The 18,271-nt window shown below is 48.8% G+C and overlaps 1 long non-coding RNA gene across 1 annotated transcript in view; it reads left to right on the forward strand.

The window, feature by feature from the left end:
* Window positions 1–6,947, forward strand: part of LOC121161682 — a 19,037-nt gene extending 12,090 nt beyond the window's left edge. Inside the window, exons 3-4 of the long non-coding RNA XR_005884708.1 lie at window positions 5,769–5,772; window positions 6,834–6,947. This is a non-coding gene — a long non-coding RNA (uncharacterized LOC121161682). The remainder of the gene's footprint in view (window positions 1–5,768; window positions 5,773–6,833) is intronic.
* Window positions 6,948–18,271: the final 11,324 nt, after the last annotated feature.

The raw sequence follows: 18,271 nt of genomic DNA on the forward strand, positions 1-18,271 counted from the left end.
CTAGCTGCAGGGGCCTTGGCTGGAGAGAGCAGGTGTCTGCCTGGGCTGTCCTTGGCAAATCAGTGCGCAACCCTGTTAGAGAAAGTGCCTGGATGACTGATTAGAAAATAGCCAGCCGGCCCCTGCCTGCTGCTTTGTTTGTGTGCTCCAACTTTGTTTCATGTCAAAAGTGCACCTGTGTTCACACTACCCCTTCTTCCGTTTATCATCAAAGAGATATTTGACAGAGGCGTGGGCTGTCACGCTGGGGAAGAGTCAAGCAAGGCATTTTCTTAACAAGATAGCGGAGTAGAGCAGCAACTCTAACAGGAATCATCCCCTGTGTGGACTGTGTGTTCCCCTAAACAATGCTGGCTGTGGCTATGGGTACTTCCAGGTTGGGTGTATCGCCATGGAAACTCAGGGACACAGGCACCCTTGCTTCCATCACTTGGGCCAGCTAGCGGATGGGAGGAAATGGAGGTGCTAGACTCTGGGCTGGAGGATCTTCAGAGTGTAGCCGCAGCGCCGTCTTCCTTTTTCTGGTTTGTTGGTTTGTCTGAAGAAGTTTCTCGTTCCTTCAGACAAGTGGGAGGCTCAAAGTGCTTGAGCTTGTGCACCAGCCGAGTCTTCTGAACACAGTCAGCACGTGGTGCAGCTGCATGTCTAGTGACAGTATTCTTCGGTTATCGTGATTTGTTTGAAAAGCCAGATAAATTCTTCTCATTTTCCTTTTTTCCCAAAATTAACTGAGGGATACACGGAAGTCAATAGCTTTCTTTCAGTAAATGGTAACATAAACAATTGTGGAAAATTTAAATTCAAAATAACTCAAAATACAAAATATCCAGGGAAAATATCTGAACAAGAGATGTGTAATGAAGAGAATCATAACATTTTCAGATAAACACAACGGGAAATGTAAATGAAAAAAGAGATATTACGCTCCTGGGAGGGGAGAGTCAACGTTCTGACGTTATTAATTCTCCTAAAATTAATTTAATGAAATCCCAACCAAAATCCCAATAGGATGCTTTTGGACCTTGACAGCGGATTCAAATGTCAATACAAAAGGATTAAGAGATAAGGATGGCCAAGGAAGTTTTGCAAAAACAAGAGGTTTTGAGCTACCAGCTATCACAAATATATAACACAAGCACATTGGTCAACACCGTGACCTTGGGCCAAAATGGGTGGCGTGAGAGGGATGCCTCCCCGCTGGCCTTGCTGTGTGCACCAGCGTGGTACTTGCTCAGTCGGCACAGCAGGCCTGAGTGGGAAGGACGGCCCTGGGAGAAGAGATGGTGTGGAATTATGCAAATCAAATCCTCGACTCACTGAAGCGATAAAAACTAAAAATCCAATTATTGCAACCAATTCAACTGAATACATAAGATACAGTTGCAAATTTAGGTAGTGACATCAAAAGAGTTACATGAAGCAATAGTTTGAAAATATCTACCACAAATATGATGTTTCGTTTGTTAATTCTCCTGATATGTAAAAAACTCACACAAACCATGAAAACCTGTTACTCATTAAAAGAATGAAGGTGCCATGATCAGTAGTTATAAGGCTGTGTGACAAACTTCTCTACGTCATTGATGAAATAACGGCAAAATAAAACAAAGTACCATTTTTATCCTGTCAAATTAGCAAATCAAAATGCAGCTCTTGGTCTGAGCTGGTGAGTGTAAAGTGAAGCAGGTACTTTGTATACTTCTAATGGAAGCATCAATTGCGGGATCTTTTTGAAGAGGAATTAGCAGTTCTTATGAAGAGACTTAAACACACGTGTGTGTCCTTGGGATTCCTGATGAGGGATTCTACTCAACAGCCTAGGGTTATCTGTAATTATGTCAACCTGGAAAACCTTTACATGTTCGAAAGATGTGCAGATTGGATCATGAAGAGGCATGGGTATTTTAGGGTGAGGCAGGGGAGTGCTATGGGAGGTTTGAGGGCGGAAAGGGTGGGGAGGTCCACTGGCAGTGCTCCAGGCTGACTGATGGCGGCGAGACGGAAGCTGGAAGGATGAGGCGCAGAAGCACTGCCTAACGGTCTACCCCTGAACCAAGACTGTGAGGTGCAGGGGTTCCACGCTGGCCGTCTTCGCACCTTCCCAGCTCCCGTGAGGAGCCCGCTAAGTGCCTTCTGGAGAACGTAGAAGGTGCCTTCTGGCTTAGTGCCCGTGTTGGGGATCTGTGGTGGAGCGCGACAGCTGAGAAAAATCCTGCATCGTTTCTTGGGAAGAAAATTAGTCAAGACCCCTTGTGAGGAGCCTGCTCAATTGACTTTTATGATATATCAGAAATACTTTTTTAAAAAGCCTTATTTGGGCTTCAGACAGTAGAGGGTGTGTTAGAAGTGTGACTTTTTGAGAAATTAGTGCTGCATAGGGAAAAGTTTAAATTTTGCTTATCACTTACGCATGACACATTATCCCATCAGAACAGGTGAGAAAGAACTAGACCAAAATGGAGATGATGTTCCCATAGTCCACGTGAGTACCAGTATTACCATTGGACCAATAGTAAGTGACCTTTACAAAAGGATGTTTGATGAAGTGTTCATTAAAAGGAAGAATCTGGCTTTTGGAACATTATTTTCTCAGGTTTTTCATGAAGCAGAACTAATAAAAATTCTACAGTTTATTGAAATCGCAAAAATGACAGAAAACCGGATACAGGCATTGTGGGAAGATGAAATGAAGTTTGTATATGGTATTTTGGTTTATAAAGAAACTTGATCAGCATATTTAAAAATGGAAGAAAATAGCTAAAAAAGTGTTTAGTAAAAACCCTTAGAATTAAAATGTATAAGATGGGAATCGACATTTCAGGGTAAAAAACAACAGCTGTTGAATTCCAGAAGACGCCCCTGAACAGGAAAATAGAGATGGTTTGTATAGGGGAGAATTCAGAAACTTGGGGGTGTTTAAATTTCACCATGATGCTGTGTTCTCCTGCAGTGATGAATACCAGGGCTGCCCAACATTCTCTCCTGCTCAAGGCCTTCAAAAGCACTGTGACGGGGCTTCAACCATGAACGGTTACCCAGGTGGATACAATTCAAGCAAAAGTTTAAAAACAGCTTGTTGAATAAACTGGGCTGACAGGAAAATAAAAGAACAATGTGAGACACCCATGGAAAAGCAAAGTGCCAAGTGTTTCGAGAAGATGTCCTAGCATTGTGCTTTTCCTGAATTCTGTTCTTACCAAAGTCACACAAACAGCCTCCATTCAGAGCACTGGCAGCAGGCATTGGGAGCGATTAAGCATACAAAATGAAATAAATGAATGGTTACAAAAAGATAAATACATTATATGCCGAACATAAAATAATTATGAATTTATATGTGCCAAATAACATAGCAACAGAACACACAAAGCAAAGAATTTAGGAGCTTCAAGCAGAAACTAACAACATTTCAGGAATAAAATAATATTACATTTCTTACAAGCCCTAACAGGTAAAATAGACAGGATCCTGTGGTCTATAAAATCAGCTATATTTACTTTAGCATTATTTAAAGGACATTCACTAATCTTGTCACTTGCTAGTTTACCTAAAATTAAATGGATGAATTTCACTGACAATTTTATAGGCCTCATTCTACCAAACTAAGACTAAAATTTGGAATTAAAAGTCTGAAGAATAAACAAACAATTGCAAACTGCTCTGATTTTCAGGGACAATGAGGAAATCCAGACCTGAGGAAACACAATTTAGAAAATAATATAATAAGTCACAAAATCTATCAAAGTTAACACTTAGAAAGTCAATGAGAACTTTGAGTGTTCATCACTAAGATAAAAAAGAAAAGCTAAATTAATTATTCTGTTTAACATCTTTGAGATGAAAAAAGCATAATAAGAAAAACAAAAAGATAATACTATAATTTAGAAAGAAAAAAAAAGTAAATAAGTAATACAAAAAAATCAAGAGTGAATTTCTTGGTGTTTGAATAACAGAACAGCCTATGATAGACCTTATCTAGATAACGTGAAGAAATACGTAAATTGGAAATTAAAGAGGCGATACAAACGCTGAGGAGGTGAAAAGTCACTGTCATCACCGTCATCTTTATTATTTTGTTGGAAAGACAGATTTACAACGATGAGGAGAAATAGACAGATCTTCCATTGGCTGGCTCACTCCCCAGTTACTGCAATGGCTGGAGCTGGACTGATCCAAAGCCAGGAGCCAGGAACTTCTGGGTCTTGAGGTGGGCACAGGGGTCCAGAAACTTGAACTACTCTATCTTGCGTTCCCAGGCCATCAGCAGGGAGCTGAATGGGAAGTGGAGCAGTCAGGACACAAACCAGCACCAATATGGGATTCTGATGGGTGCAAGGCAAGGATTTAACCACTGAACCATTGTGCTGGGATCTGACATGCATATTCTTAAAGGAAAGAATTAGAAGCATAATTTCCTAGTAGAATAATATATAATAGATATATATAATCATGAGACATTATAGTCAGGGAATAGCCCCCAAGATATTTCTTTAAAATTGGAATTAAATTAGGATGGTGCTTTGACTTAATGCTGCTTTTTGGACACCTGTTTGCTAGAACAAAAGCAAAATTGAGACAGAAGAAGATGTACTGGGCCCATAGAGACAAAATATTCATAATGCAGATGAAAAGAATATCACTGGGCTTGCTGCAAATTGCTGGTTATGGAAGGAAGGTCCAGAACCAGTGCACTCCTGTATATGACAAAGAGGCATGCAGGCCTTAGAAATAAGCCTAACAAGTGATGGATACGTGTAAAACAGTGAAAAATCTACTGGAGATTGCTAAGGAACTCTTTTTAACAAGATTCGTTTTATTTTTATTTGAAGGGTAGAATTACAGAGAGGAGAGACACAGAGAGATCTCCCATGGAATGACTGCAATGGCTGACGCTTGAGCTGACTCAAAGCCAGGAGCTTCCTCTTTGTCTCCCACGAGTGCAGGGTCCCAGGGACTTAGCCATCCTCTTCTGCATTCCCAGACGCATTAGCAGGGAGCTGAAAGGGAAGTGGAGCAGTGGGACTTGATTGACTCCTGTATGGGGTGCTGGCATGGCAGGCTGAGTTAGCCTACTGTGCCACAACTCTGGCCTGCCAAGGACTTGTTGATGAAGTGGAGAGCCGGTGCTGTGTCCTAGAGACTGTAGGTCCAATTACAACTCCTAGAAGACGCTGAGCAGAATGGACATGCAAGCATAGCATACCATTTACAATGGTAGCAAGCCATTATAAATGTCCTTTGGAAAAAGAGTGGCCTTGCGGGGGGCGTGATACGATGGTCCAGTTGGCTACTTTTCCACCAGCAAGCATTGGCATCCCTTATGGGCACTGGTTCATGTCCTGGCTGCTCTGCTACTTATGGCCTGGGAAGGCGGTAGAGAACGGCCAAAGCTTTGGACCCTGCACCCTTGTGGGCGACCCAGATGAGGCCCTTGCTTCTTGGCTTTGGATCAGCTCAACTCTGGCCATTGTGGCCATTGAGTGAACCAGTGATGGAAGACCTTTGTCTCTCCTTCTCTCTGTAAATTTGCCTTTCAAATAAAATGACCTAACTTTGTTTTCATATGCAATGCAAAATCGCACAAAGAGTGAGAGTGAAAACTTCCATCTACTGGTTCACTTCCTGAGTGGCCACAGTGGTCAGAGCTGAGCTGACCCGAAACCAGGAGCTGTTTCCTGGTCTCCCACAGCGGTGCGAGGGCCCGAGGACTTGGGCCATTCTCTGTTGTTTTTCCAGGTCATAAGCAGGGAGCTGGATCAGAAGTGGAGCAGAGTCCATATGGAATGCTGGCATGCAGGCAGAGGATTTTTTGTTTTGTTTGTTTTGTTTTTTTCTGTTGTACCACCCTTGTTTTTGCTTTTTTTTTTTTTTTCAGATTTTCTTTCTTTTCCCTTTTAATTTTATATCATTTTACGACACAGTTTCGTAGGCTCTGGGATTCCCCCAGCCCCTCTCCAAGCCCTCCCCCCATATTGAATTCCTCCATATTGTTACAGTAGTATAGATCATATCCAGTCATGATTCCTTCATTGTGGGTATGGACCATGAGAAGAGTCCAGCATCTTATTGTCCAGATAAATTTAACAGTTTCATTGGGAGACCATCCTTGGTCTGAAAGTAGAGCTATCATCCCCTCCAATAAGATGTCACTATACAACTTCAACAACAGGAAGAAACATAGACATTAACAACATTATGAAGTTAATTAACATGGTATTGAGTGACCAACATGTTAGAAAATGCAAGTTCTTAACCACATCCTGTAACTATTTCCTTGGCATCTCAGTTTTAGTATGTACACAACCAGCTGCTATAAACCATTTTTTTTTCTCCCAAGCTAACATGTTACTGAGTTTAACTTAATCAGAGTGGCACAGGGACAGTGGGAGGATCAGCATTAACATCCATCATATATAACAGCTGAGTACAAACTTAACATCAAGTTTCTATGCAGTTACATCTTGTTTAGCATTAACAATCATAAATTGATAGTTTTCTGGGGGAGGAGAAAATTAAGCCACAATTCAAACTTTGCAGTATATAGTGATTAAGCATGGTTTTACAGAACTTTCCATTTTAACAATTGAAGAATAGAAAAGTTTTAGGCAGGTGAGCAGGGAAATCCCCAACAACCCAGTGAGTGAGGAAGAATTTGACTCTACATCCTACCTAGTAAAGTCCAGGAGAAGCAAACAGGGAGCCAGTAAGCACAGGCTGAGCGATGATAGGCTAGTTGGCCTTTTCCCTGGCTGTTCCAGCCTTCCTATGTCTTCATCTATGAGTCTCTGTCTATCTGAAAAGCCAGATGGGAAGCCTGATCAGTGAGGTCCAAGCTGCGTGATTCTCAACTAGCTGACCTGTATTAGTCTCTGTCTGAACTAGTTTTGGGGTTCACAAGCAACCCTGATAGTCGGCGTAAGACAGGCCTGGGAGCCAAGGCTTAGACTAGATAAGGACCAGAGAAAGCTCCTCTCCTGAGCCCAGAAATTTACCACCCTTTAATCTCTGAGTACCACCTGGGGCTCCTGGCTGTAGTTTGATGTCACCAGACCCTATGAGAAGATTTGGGACTGCTACCATCTCGTGTGGGAAATTCAATAGGAAATGAGCGACCTCAGCGATCTCAGCCTCCGAGGGCAGGCAGAGGTTTAATGTGCTACGCCACAGCCCAGCTCTTCTGTAACTGGTGCTTGGCTCGGTTGTCCAGGATCCCGTGTCCCCACCTGCAGCATGGGACAGCCATACCCATCTTGTCAGTCTGTAGGGATGGAGACACTCCTTCACGATTCAAGCATGGTGGCTCAGAATTACAGGTGCTGGGGCCATACTGTGGCCAACCGGCTACAGCCACATAGCCACTTTCCTTGCTCGTGGGAGCCAAGTCCATGGACAGCTGGCCTTCACAAGCACCAGCTCACAGCGTCAGCAGTTTGGATGGTGTCGCCTGGATCTCACTTCCACCTCTGTCTCTCCCGGCTAGAACAGAGGCGCCAATTAATTTCCACCATCTGGCTGTATGCGTGCCCGCAGGAGAGTGACTTGTTTTAATGAATAATCTGAAGTCACCTAAACGCCCCATCTAAGAGAAGTGGCCAAGCAAATGGTGCTGCAGTTGCTTGGGCAGATGTGTTTGTAGCCATTGAAATGAGAAATTATGAGGCGTGTTGGCTGTACCATCCCAGGGGGGCGTGCAGGGGACGTGGAGTGTGGCAAACACCACCCCTGGAGCAAGCAGCTGTCCAGGGTCCAACTAGCGGGGACAGACAGACACGGTGCCAGGGGGTGTTCTGGGTGAATTTTAAGCCTTGCTTTAGTGATGTGAAAATACAATGTTAGCAAAGAGAATAACAGCCAGGAAGGAAATGGCTGCCATGCAGAGAAAAACGGGCGATTTGATCTCAACTTGCGAGTGGTGCAGCACATTGTGGCATTGCGGAGCTGGACTCTGAGGGATTACCTGAGCGGGGCCCGCGGGCCTCCACCCCCATCCCCCGCAGCCCACCGAAAAGGGGCAATGTTTAGTGGGGAAAGCAGCTCAAGTATGTACCGGGAGGGTGGATGCAGAATTTTATTTTTTCTTTTGCTGGAGACAACACAATGTAGCAGCTGGGCAGGTGTAACAGCATTGGGGAACCAGGAGCCCCTTTCAGACGGGGTTTAGAAGCTGACGGATTTTCTGAGACAGACAAAGCAAGCTGACTTCTCTCCTTCTGTGCTAAATGGTCTAAATGGATGAAAACCACCCAGGAATGATTACATGTGTGTAACTACCCATCTGATACCGTCAAAATAATGTGCACGATTTCAGGTGTGTGTGTGTTTTCCATTTCCAGCAAGATAAACAAAGCAACACAGAGAAGTCCAGATGGAGGAATTGCTTCTTCACGCTATGCCCCAGCTGCAGGCCGGGAGAGATGGGAGCCGTGCTCCCAGCCCCTGTCACGTCTCTGGTCTGACCCCGAGTGACCCTGGTCTGCGGAAAGTGGATGCATATTCATACGGCCCTCTCCTAGCCCCCCTAACTCCCACAGCACAAACACCAACGCCTGGGATCATCTCAGCGTGTTTTCTTTTCGGCTGGTAATTGATCTGAAGTGTTGCTTGGCTGTTTTCATCACCCTTTGTCTCCGAGATTGCCTCGGCAGAGCCTAACGTCTCCAGAGACAGCACAGAGGCACGCTGCTTTGTGCCGGACCTCGCCAGGGCCCGGTCCGTGTGGGCGGCGAGTGATGCCACAGTGGCAGGATGACACACAGAGATTAGGGGAATGTGGAGGAGGGCGCCAAGGAACAGGGCTCCGGCACCGCGGGAGCCGCGCGCAGGTCAGGAATCCTGACGTCAGCCGGCTCGGTTTTAAAAATAGTGAGGCCCCTCTACGCATCAAAATGATGCTGTGGGGAAAAAACAAAATCGACGACGGGAGGTTAGATTGCTTTGGAAAAGGAACAGTGACTTATGTTTCAACCGCAAGGAAAGCAAAAGTTACACATCAAAATAGACTCAGAAGGGCTTTAAGAAATCAGAAACTCGCCGCAACTTCTCCGAGAACTTACTTGGTGCGATAGAGGCACTGCGGAACACGAGGGGGGAGAGGGAGCAGCAGACGCCTTTGCCTTCCCGATTCAGGGGTCTCTGCAGAGGGGAGGCCTGGGGTCCGCTCCCTGGCACGTGGGGTCTGCTCCCTGGCACCTGGGCTGCAGCGTCAGAGCGCACAACGACGCGCGGGCCCTGGGCGTTGGCCCTGCGCACCTGCCTTTGTGGCTGGAGCCGTCCAGAGGGAACCGCACAGAGAGTGTGCGGTGACCACAAAACACGTTCCCATCCGCGAAGCTGGGCTGTTGGTCGGGCATGTCCCGTGTCTCACTGGACCTCAGCAGTACACACTTTGAGCAAATTTTCTTCTTTGGGTGGATAACGGAAAGGTGTCAGTTGACTACGCCCAAAATGTTCTCCACGGTCCCAAGCATGCACCTGTGTGTGGACCCCGTGGGACGCGTGTGTGAACGGTTTTGTGCAAGTGCATGATCACAAAGGTGATAAACATCGCCAGTGCTAGACACACACCTGACATGTCATGCATGCCGTAACCACTCCGACCTAATCTACAGCAGAATCAACACTGGACCGCAACAGCCATCAGCCGCGGAAACGAGCGGTGCGCTTTCTTTGGGCGTGTGCGAGCGTGTAGCATTAAGTGTAGGAACAGTAATTGCCCATTAAATTGCAATTTTCATATTTATAAAAGCCCGACAAAGCTTAATAGGCAATGCTGTAGTTCTTTTAGTTTTCAATGTTATTCTTTTAAAAAGATTAACATTGAAAAAAGGACAGTCAGGAGGTTAGAATGCCCCTTCTCATCCCTTAAACGGCTTGGAGCCCCTTAGCGATAACCAGCGAGTTGCTGTCAGCTCCTCCCCTTCAGCAGGGATTGAAGAACAAGGCGAGAGGAAGCTGTGAAAGGCAGCTTTCTCTTGGTTTCCTTCATCATGCCAAACCTCAGAGCAGAACAAGCTACTGCCCTGCACAGAGCTTCGAGGCAAGGAGGCTCCCTTTCGCCGTCTGCTTTGCCTTCTGCTGTCTGGCTGCCGGTGGCAAGCGGGCAACAGTTACAAGTGTCACTGCGTGCCTCTCATGATTGGCTTATTTTAAAAGTGAGGAGAGAGAGAGAGAATGCATTTTCTCTGTGCCGGCCAGGGCTGGTGCCAGGAGCTGGGGCTATAACCTGGGTTTCCTCTGGGTGGGGGCAGTAACCCAGGCACTTCCCAGGTTTGCTCCTCCAGGTAGCCGGGGCAGGCATCAGCCCAGGCCTGGGTGCTGCGAGGCTAGATGCCTGAGTCCCCATTCTGATGGTTTGTGTCAATCAAGCACTGGACGGCAAGGTGACCCGTGTGGGGCTTACAAGGTGGTAAGACTGTGAGCAATCAAGTACTGCAGGTTGCCTCCAAAGATAGGGCGAGGTGACTGTACAACTGCAAGCTTTGCCTCTTGCTCTTTTATGAGCAGCAAGCTAGTTTGCAGAAGACAGTGGGCTGAAGCCGATGACTGTCAAATGCTGGTCCCGGGGTCTCCCTCAAGCAGGCGGGCGTTGCGCCTTCTTCCAAGAGCACTTGGATGCTGGGCACTTAGAATGAACAGGCAACCCCAGGATGGAAGCCCTTTGGGGTCCACAGAGATTTAGAATGGCCAGCATAGGAAGTAATCTCAAAAACAATCTTGCCTCCTTTATAAGCTATCCCGAACAGTCGCTTCTGTGTCTGAGATGAAGTTTTGTAATCTTGAATAGTTTAGCTCAGAATAAATAGCAAATATCCTGCCTGTGTGATAGTGTCATGTCTCAGCCCTCCTGATGACAAAACATTAATCACAAGTATTAAGGAGAAAAGTTTTACAAGAAGATAACATCATTCTGAGACTGCAGTATATTCTCAATGCCGCCTGGTGTGGAGTGAGCCTTCTCCGGGCCAAGGGGAACAGAAGCACGGCTGATGATGAACGGCAGAGCCGGGAGGTGCAGATGCAGACTGCCCAGCTGCTGGGAGCAGCGGCGCAGCTCTTCAAACGAGGGTCTGTGATGGACGCAGACAAACCTGAATGAGCATCTGCTGATGCTGGCTGCGGCCCCCATGGCCGTGCCCGGGACTGGGGCGGGGCTGCCCTCCGGCTCCTCACTGCACGCACGAGGCTCGCTGAGGGGTCTCCCTAGCAGGATTTGCATTGCCTGTAAACTACATTTAGGTAAAAAGAGGAAGCAAAATCTTGAAACGTTTTTACTTGCACATTAAGCTGTTCCCACGGGGGCACATAACCTCTGTTTCTGGTTTTTTTTTTTTGTTTTTTTTAATCAAAGTGCTGGAATACCCCAGGCAATCTCCTTCCCCCTCAGAGAAGGCGGTTTCACCTCCTGAGGTCTCCCCGCATTATCCCCAACACCAGCCACAAATGAAACAGGAAAACCGCCGGGCGGAAACCTCGAGAGGGATAGAAAGCTGTGGGGATATCGTGGTTTCAAAATCGGGTGCCTGGTTGCCCAGTATTGATCCGAGTGAACTGCTTTGTATGCTATTCAGATGACAATCACTGACATCCCTACTGTGCGTCCGGCTGCTTTGTTTGCCAGCAGCCTGTTTAACAATAGCCGAGACGGGATACAGGACAGGGGCTGGGCCCAGGGTGCGGTGGCCTCAGCCTCCGTCCACGCAGCCTGGGCTGGGCCCCTCTTCCAGCCCAGACAGGCAGCGGTCCAATCAAAGAAGCCACGAGACTCCATTTACTGTTTTCATTAGACTCGCACACAGGATATCAAACTCGCAAAAAATGTTTCCTCGCATGAAAGATTTTTGATGGCTGTTCCCTCGTTTCAATTTCCTGCCGGCCCCAGACACTGTTGTCTGGAGCTGGCTTCAGATGGAAGATACGGCATCTCTCCCCAGACGCCATCCGTTACCTGATGTGAAACTTGACGGCCCATTTTTTCATTCACGCCGGCTGTTGATTTCTTTGCTTTTCCGCACCGCCTCTAGTGCTTCAATTCTCTCGGGCCTCAGAGCCTTCCGATGACCGACTGTCCCTTCCCGGCAGAGGTGGGCGGAAGTGGTGGCTGCAGGCCAGCACGCTGGCTTCCCTGCACTTTGCGGGTGAGGGTCTCGCCGCTTGGCTTGCTGCGAATGTGTCTTGGAGTCGGGCTGCCTCCACTACAGAGACCCTGCGGGATGGATGCATGCGTGCTGAGGCTGCTGAGCAGAGCAGACCCATGATGGGCTGAGGACCAGCTCCGGCAGGCCAGCTGCTTCTGCTGTGGCCTGGGGGGTCACATCTAGAAATGGTGGGTGGGTGGGAGCAAAATGAGAGTGATGCTTCACGGCCCATGAAAAGTTGTGAAATTCAAGCATCGCTGTAGCCAATGACTGGAGTGGAGGTTTGCACCTGTCTGCCTGTGGTCTGAACTGGCAAAGTTCCCGCAGCCATGCTGGCCCAGGGCTATGAGCCCGACCATGCCTCCCCTCCCCAACCGACCTCCAGAGCCCACGGATGTGATCTGTATGGAATTAGAGTCTCAGCAGGTGACCCAGTTTAGGTGACTCCCGAGCCAGTCTGTGCATATGAAGATGGTGGACTTGGTCTCAGACACACATGTACATGGTGCTGGCCATGTGACAATGAAGCCAGCCCTGGGATGACGCTCCCAACAGCCAAAGCTTGACAGCTTCCGCCAGCATAGCCCCAGAAGCCAGGACAGAACCCAGAAGTCGCTTTCCCTGTCAGCCCTCGGAAGGAATCCACCCCATCACACCTGGTCCCTGGCCTGGCTGCCTGTGGACCTCGAGGACCACACGTTTTAGTATCTGAGGCCCTTGGACTGGCATGTGTGGTCCGAAGCCCCAGCACAGCCACATGCAGGTGGGGGTGAAAGCGCGCAGTTTATTGGCCGAGGTGGCTTGCACTCCTTCCCGTAGCACTCAGGTGTTCAGGGTGTGGATTTCCACCTAGGCCGCACTGCTGTGGCAAGGCCAGTGGGGTGCCGGGGCTCTGCCTGGGTGGCAGGGTTTGCGAAGGACAGCCTCTCCCCCACTGTGCCCCCTGAGATGCCCCACGGGTGACACACACCTTATTTCTCTTGATAACAAACGAATCAAGAGCTGTCAGTTAACCTCGCACCTGAGCCAGCTTCTCATCGCCTGCTATTCAGAAGTTCTAATTTCTAAAGAGAGGCTTTTTCCCAGAGACAACAAGGCTGATTCGGTGATTCTCTCTGCCAATATTTTCAGTAACATCCACCAGTGGGAGTGCCCGGTGGAGTCCCGGGATGTGGGCAAACTTAGTTTCTCGTTTTACTGTCCTAAATCATAAACGGAAGAAATTCAATGTCTTGGTTCTTCTTAAGACCGTTTGAAGGAACTGGACATGCTTCCAAAAGACGCCACAGCTTAGATACCTGATGAAGGTAAAAACCGGGCCGAGTGCAGTGGCTTGATCGGTTAATCCTCCCCTTTCAAGCGCTGGGATCCTGTATGCGTGTTGGTTTGTCTCCCAGCTGCTCCACTTCCCATCCAGCTCCCTGCTTGTGGCCTGGGAAAGCAGTGGAGGAGCCTGGACCCACATAGGAGACCCAGAAGAAGCTTCTGGCTCCTGGCTTCAGATAGGCTCAGCTCTGGCCCCTGTGGGGAATGAACCAGTGACTGAAAAACCTTCTCTTTCTGTCTCCTTCTCTCAGTAAATCGGCCTTTCCAATAAAAACAAACCCCTTTTTTTTTCAAGTAAATAAAACTCACCCTGGAGAATGGACAGTAAAGGCTTCCGGTCCGCGGTCTGTGATTAGTTTTTAAGAAAGGCCTGAGCCACATGCGGTCAGTGCAGGACAGGGAGAAGCTGCTGTTGCAGCCCAGTGGGGAGGCCTGGAGCCGTGGAGAAGCTAAACCGGAGGGACCACTCACTGTCGCACCACGCTCCGGGCGTCTCCTCTGCGTGGTCCCGCTTAGTAATGCGCAAGCATGGACTGATTCTTCGGCTCTGAGGTTGCTGTGAGCGGAAGGTCACTCCGTGTCTGGCTTTGGGTTGCCACTTGTCTGAAACATAACAGTCCCGAGCGCTCTCGGCCGCCCACGGCCGCCCTGCTGCTGTCCCTCTGCCCTGGACGTCCAGTTTTGGAAGACAATGCACTTTCCGTTGCGGGGCGGGGGGGGGGGAGTGGGGAGAATAAATTAAAGCTACTGCAAAAAACCAAACAACTAAAAACCAAACCAAAACAAAAAAAAAGCGTGTGCGTTGTTTTGTTCCAAAGCAAACCTGTTCCAGAGACAAAGCTCAGATTCCGTCTGAATCAAAAGATGTGGGCTGGGCTCTGAGATCCAGCACCGGTGCTGGTGCCACGGGAACGAGGGCACAGCCAGACCCAGCCTTGGACGTCCATGAATTTACGGAACTCTTCTTAGCCTGTCGGCAAAGATCAGAAAGCCATACATGCCCTGGCTCAATGCTGGGAAAGACGTGAAGTTGACGTTCTGAGCAGGCCAAAGTTCTCATAGCTATGGTGACATGTGGCCCAGCGAGGGGCCATAGACAGGCTTGGGGAACCGTGTCCCGGAAAGGGCCAATGTGCATCCTGGGGGCGAAGGCTGCACGAAGCAGCAGGCAGGAGCTGCACGCATGCTCTCTGTAGTCACTGGGCTTGGACGCTGGGTGCAGAACTGCAGATCCACTGGATTAACGGCCCTGAGAAGCCTGGCTGAATCAAAATAGCTGACTCAGCTGGAATGCACGGGGAGCCCCCCAAACAGAAGTGGCTGCATCCCCAGATGCTGTTTCTCAGAGTTTTGGACTTAGAATTCACTTCTGATCACTCCTCCTTCCCCCAATCCTTTGGTGGCTAACCATAGGATTCAGGTAATTTTATAATGTGAAGGGGTTGTGTGTTGTTCTTACTTTGAGGTTTATTTATTTATTTCAAGGAGTTATGAAAAGAGGGAGGGTTTGAGGGAGAGAGAGAATATTATCCATCTGCTGATTGGTTGGTTCTCAAACGGCCAGGTTGAAGTCAGGAGCCAGGAACGTCACAGGGTGCGAAGCATTTGGGTCATTTCCCACTAGTCAGGTGATTAATGGGCGCTGGTGGGAAGTGGAGCAGCTGGAGCTCGATCTAGCATCCCCACGTGCTACAGCACCAGGCTGCTGCTTTTACAATGATCAGGGAAGCGCTGAAGCAATGCTGTTCCCATCGGGTGTCGTTTGATGAGCAGTGTGATTGTTGGAGCGGTGCTGTGGGCCAAGATGCAGTAAGGAAGCCCCCAGAGCTGAGGAGGGCGGGGGAAGGCCTGCGAGGGTTACAGGCGACCCCCGCCTTGCTGGCAGAACATTGGCAAGTGGCGGTGGGACTGGTCTCCCGCTCGGCAGTCCCTGGAAGGACTCCAGCAGGACACGGGGTGAGGCCCTGTCCCAGAAGGCCCACTCAGCTCAGGCCTTGGTGCAGTTTCAGGACCTGCTTGTCTCTGCTGCCAGCTCTGCTTTCCCGCCCTTCGTTGCTTCTCAGCCTGAGCGCCACACAGTGTGGCACAAGAGGGCCTTGGTCTTCGTAGCTCTGCAGACCCAGTGGAGGAGTAGCAGGTGCAGGTCCCCGGAGGACCCCGTGGCGATGACGAAGGTCGATGGGGTGCTGTCTTATTTGAAATGCTGACATCGGTTTATCACATTTTCTGTAGAATACAGATTGCACAGAAGTATTCCTGACTTTAAGTCCTGAGTTTTTGACACACACCCTGTTACATTCGGTGGCAGGCAGTGCCTCACTCTCTTTGCACCCATGCTGGCCGTGCTGCTGCCTCCATTGGCCCTCTGCAGACCCCAGGTCACCAGCCGCTCAAGTTCCCTCAAGCTGCAGAAGGACACATTCCTGCTCTTTGATTGTGCAGATCTGTTGAGCACACGGAATTACCGGTAGGGACTTATGTTAGCGTAGGAGGGGGAAGGTGGGGGAGATGAGCTTAGAGGGCAATTCCTAGGTAAGGCGAAAATACAGATTGGATAAGGGGCCAAGAGAAGGCTCCGTGACTTGCACTGTATGTTCTGGACAGAGGCAGGCTGGGAAAGATCTCGCCACGGGTAATGATATTGAAGGAAGCTCTGAGACCAAGCAGATGCAAGGAACCACGTGGAGCCAAAGGGAGGGCCAGCCCAGGAGTGTCCTGCTGGAAAAGGGACTCCACCAAGAAGCTGTTTGCCTCATTGTTACTGAGTCTACTGTCGTTACAGACCCTTAGCAGTAAGACTCCGAGTGAGGCTGGGTTTGGTGAGGCAGTGCTGGGTGCCCAGCCTGCGGGAGCATGTAGCACTCGGCGGCGGCAGCTCCTTGGCCTCTGAGCACGCTCGGTGGCTGCCATGGTGTGCGTCCTTCCCAGGGTGGGGACTTTGTATTGATTTATTTAGTAAAGACTTACTTTTTTTAAAAATTATTATTGGAAAGGCAGATTTACAGAGAAAAAGAGATTGAGAGAAAGATCTTCAGTCCACTGGTTCACTTCCCAGTGGCTGCAATGGCTAGAGTGGAACCAACCTGAAGCCAGGAGCCAGGATCTTCCTCCAGGTCTCCCACGTGGGTGCAGGTTCCCAAGCCTTTGGGCCGACCTCTACTGCTTTCCCAGGCCACAAGCAGGGAGCTGCATGGGAAGTGGAGCTGCTGGGATTAGAACCGGTGCCCATATGGGATCCTGGCGCTTGAAGGTAGAGGGTTAACAAGCCGAGATACTGTGCTGACCCCGGACATATTTACTATCCACACTTTATCCCAATCCGCCCAGGAGCTCCTGAGCAAGAGACACGGGCCAGCAGCCCCCAACATCAGAGCTGCCGTGCCGAACTTCGATGCTGTGTTCACAAAGTTCCTGCTGAGTTTCACATCTCTTATGCAAACTGGGTGGCACACGATTTCATTTCAACTTATTAAGTCAATTACCTGACAAATAGACAGCAAATTACAATGTATACTGTTTTTTTCCCCACTCTATAGAGAATCGAAATGTCACAGGTAGGTGGGATACAACAGAATTTTAAAAAGTCTTCTGCTTATGAATGATACATAATTTCAAATGACTCATAGCACTTGTTGAGATAAAGTACCCAGCCCGGGTGACTCATCACAGCTCTGGCATCGGAGTTTCCATCAGCGCCCAGGTTGACCCAAGGTGCGTGTCGCCGAGTCATCCTGACCCTAACAACTAATGACCAGACTGCTGATCACTCCAACAAGCCGTGCCATCTCAAGGTAATGTACTCAACTACCTCGCCCATCTGCCAGCTCCATAGGAACCACTTCCAGAACTTTTAATAGAACGCTCCGGGATACATTTGAAAACCTTTTTAAATGCAGCTCCATTGTCAAGTTCTAATGAAAAAGCAGGGCTCTTTATTTGCCTGTAATTTTGAAAATGGCTTCATTTCTTCTCCAAGTACATACAAGACATTTTGGATTGTTAAAGAATACGGCATTTCTTAAAAACATGGTGTGACAAACGTGGATGTCTGGGAATGAGAGGATTAGCCCATGGCTGCATTTGTTTCATCTCCTTTTGCATCTCCGGGGCCTAAAGAGATCAGACAATGGATCTCTCACTTTGGTGCCTCTCGAATGAGAGGATATTAGAACAGAAAAACAGGGCTCTAAATAATGAAGACTGACTCACAGCGGCTCGCCAGGGTGTTCTGTGCGCCCATTTATAACGCCTGTACGAACGCCGGAGCCCTCACTTCTCCCGCTCCAGCTTGAGGGGGCCGCGTCTTCGTCAGCAGCCTGCTTTAAGGGGGTTTTAGAGGCACCCCGACCCCGTCTTCCCTTGTGGAGGAGGGGGTGCTGATGCAGTGCTGTGAGCAGCAGGAATGGGCTGCTGGTCTTCCCGTTCTGGATTCCCACCACCCAGCCCTGTTCCTGGTAAACATCTTGGGCCTATTTCTGTTTTTTTTTTTTCCCCAAAGAAAACTTCTATGGAGAAAGCACACAAGTTTGACCAACTTTCTAACACGCTGGCAGAGTCATTTCTTTCAGCTCGTGCTTCCCAAGGACATCCTGTGTCCTCAGGAGAGAAAGCCTAGTGACCTTGATCTGATGTCCGGAAGAGTGTGGTGGGCAGGCAGGAGAGGTGGTGGGCACAGAGGATGGAGAGGGCCTTGCTGCCCCAGGGACACTTGGCCCGAGATAGCAGGGCAAGGAGGACTTGGCTCTATGAGCTGGAGAGGAGATGGGGTTGTTGAGGCCGAGGGTTGGGGCGGGTGATCTGTTTGCATATTC

This window comes from Ochotona curzoniae, unplaced genomic scaffold (assembly GCF_017591425.1).
Source record: "Ochotona curzoniae isolate NIBS_2020 unplaced genomic scaffold, NIBS_Ocur_1.0 contig_48, whole genome shotgun sequence".
Taxonomy (NCBI): Eukaryota; Metazoa; Chordata; class Mammalia; order Lagomorpha; family Ochotonidae; genus Ochotona; species Ochotona curzoniae.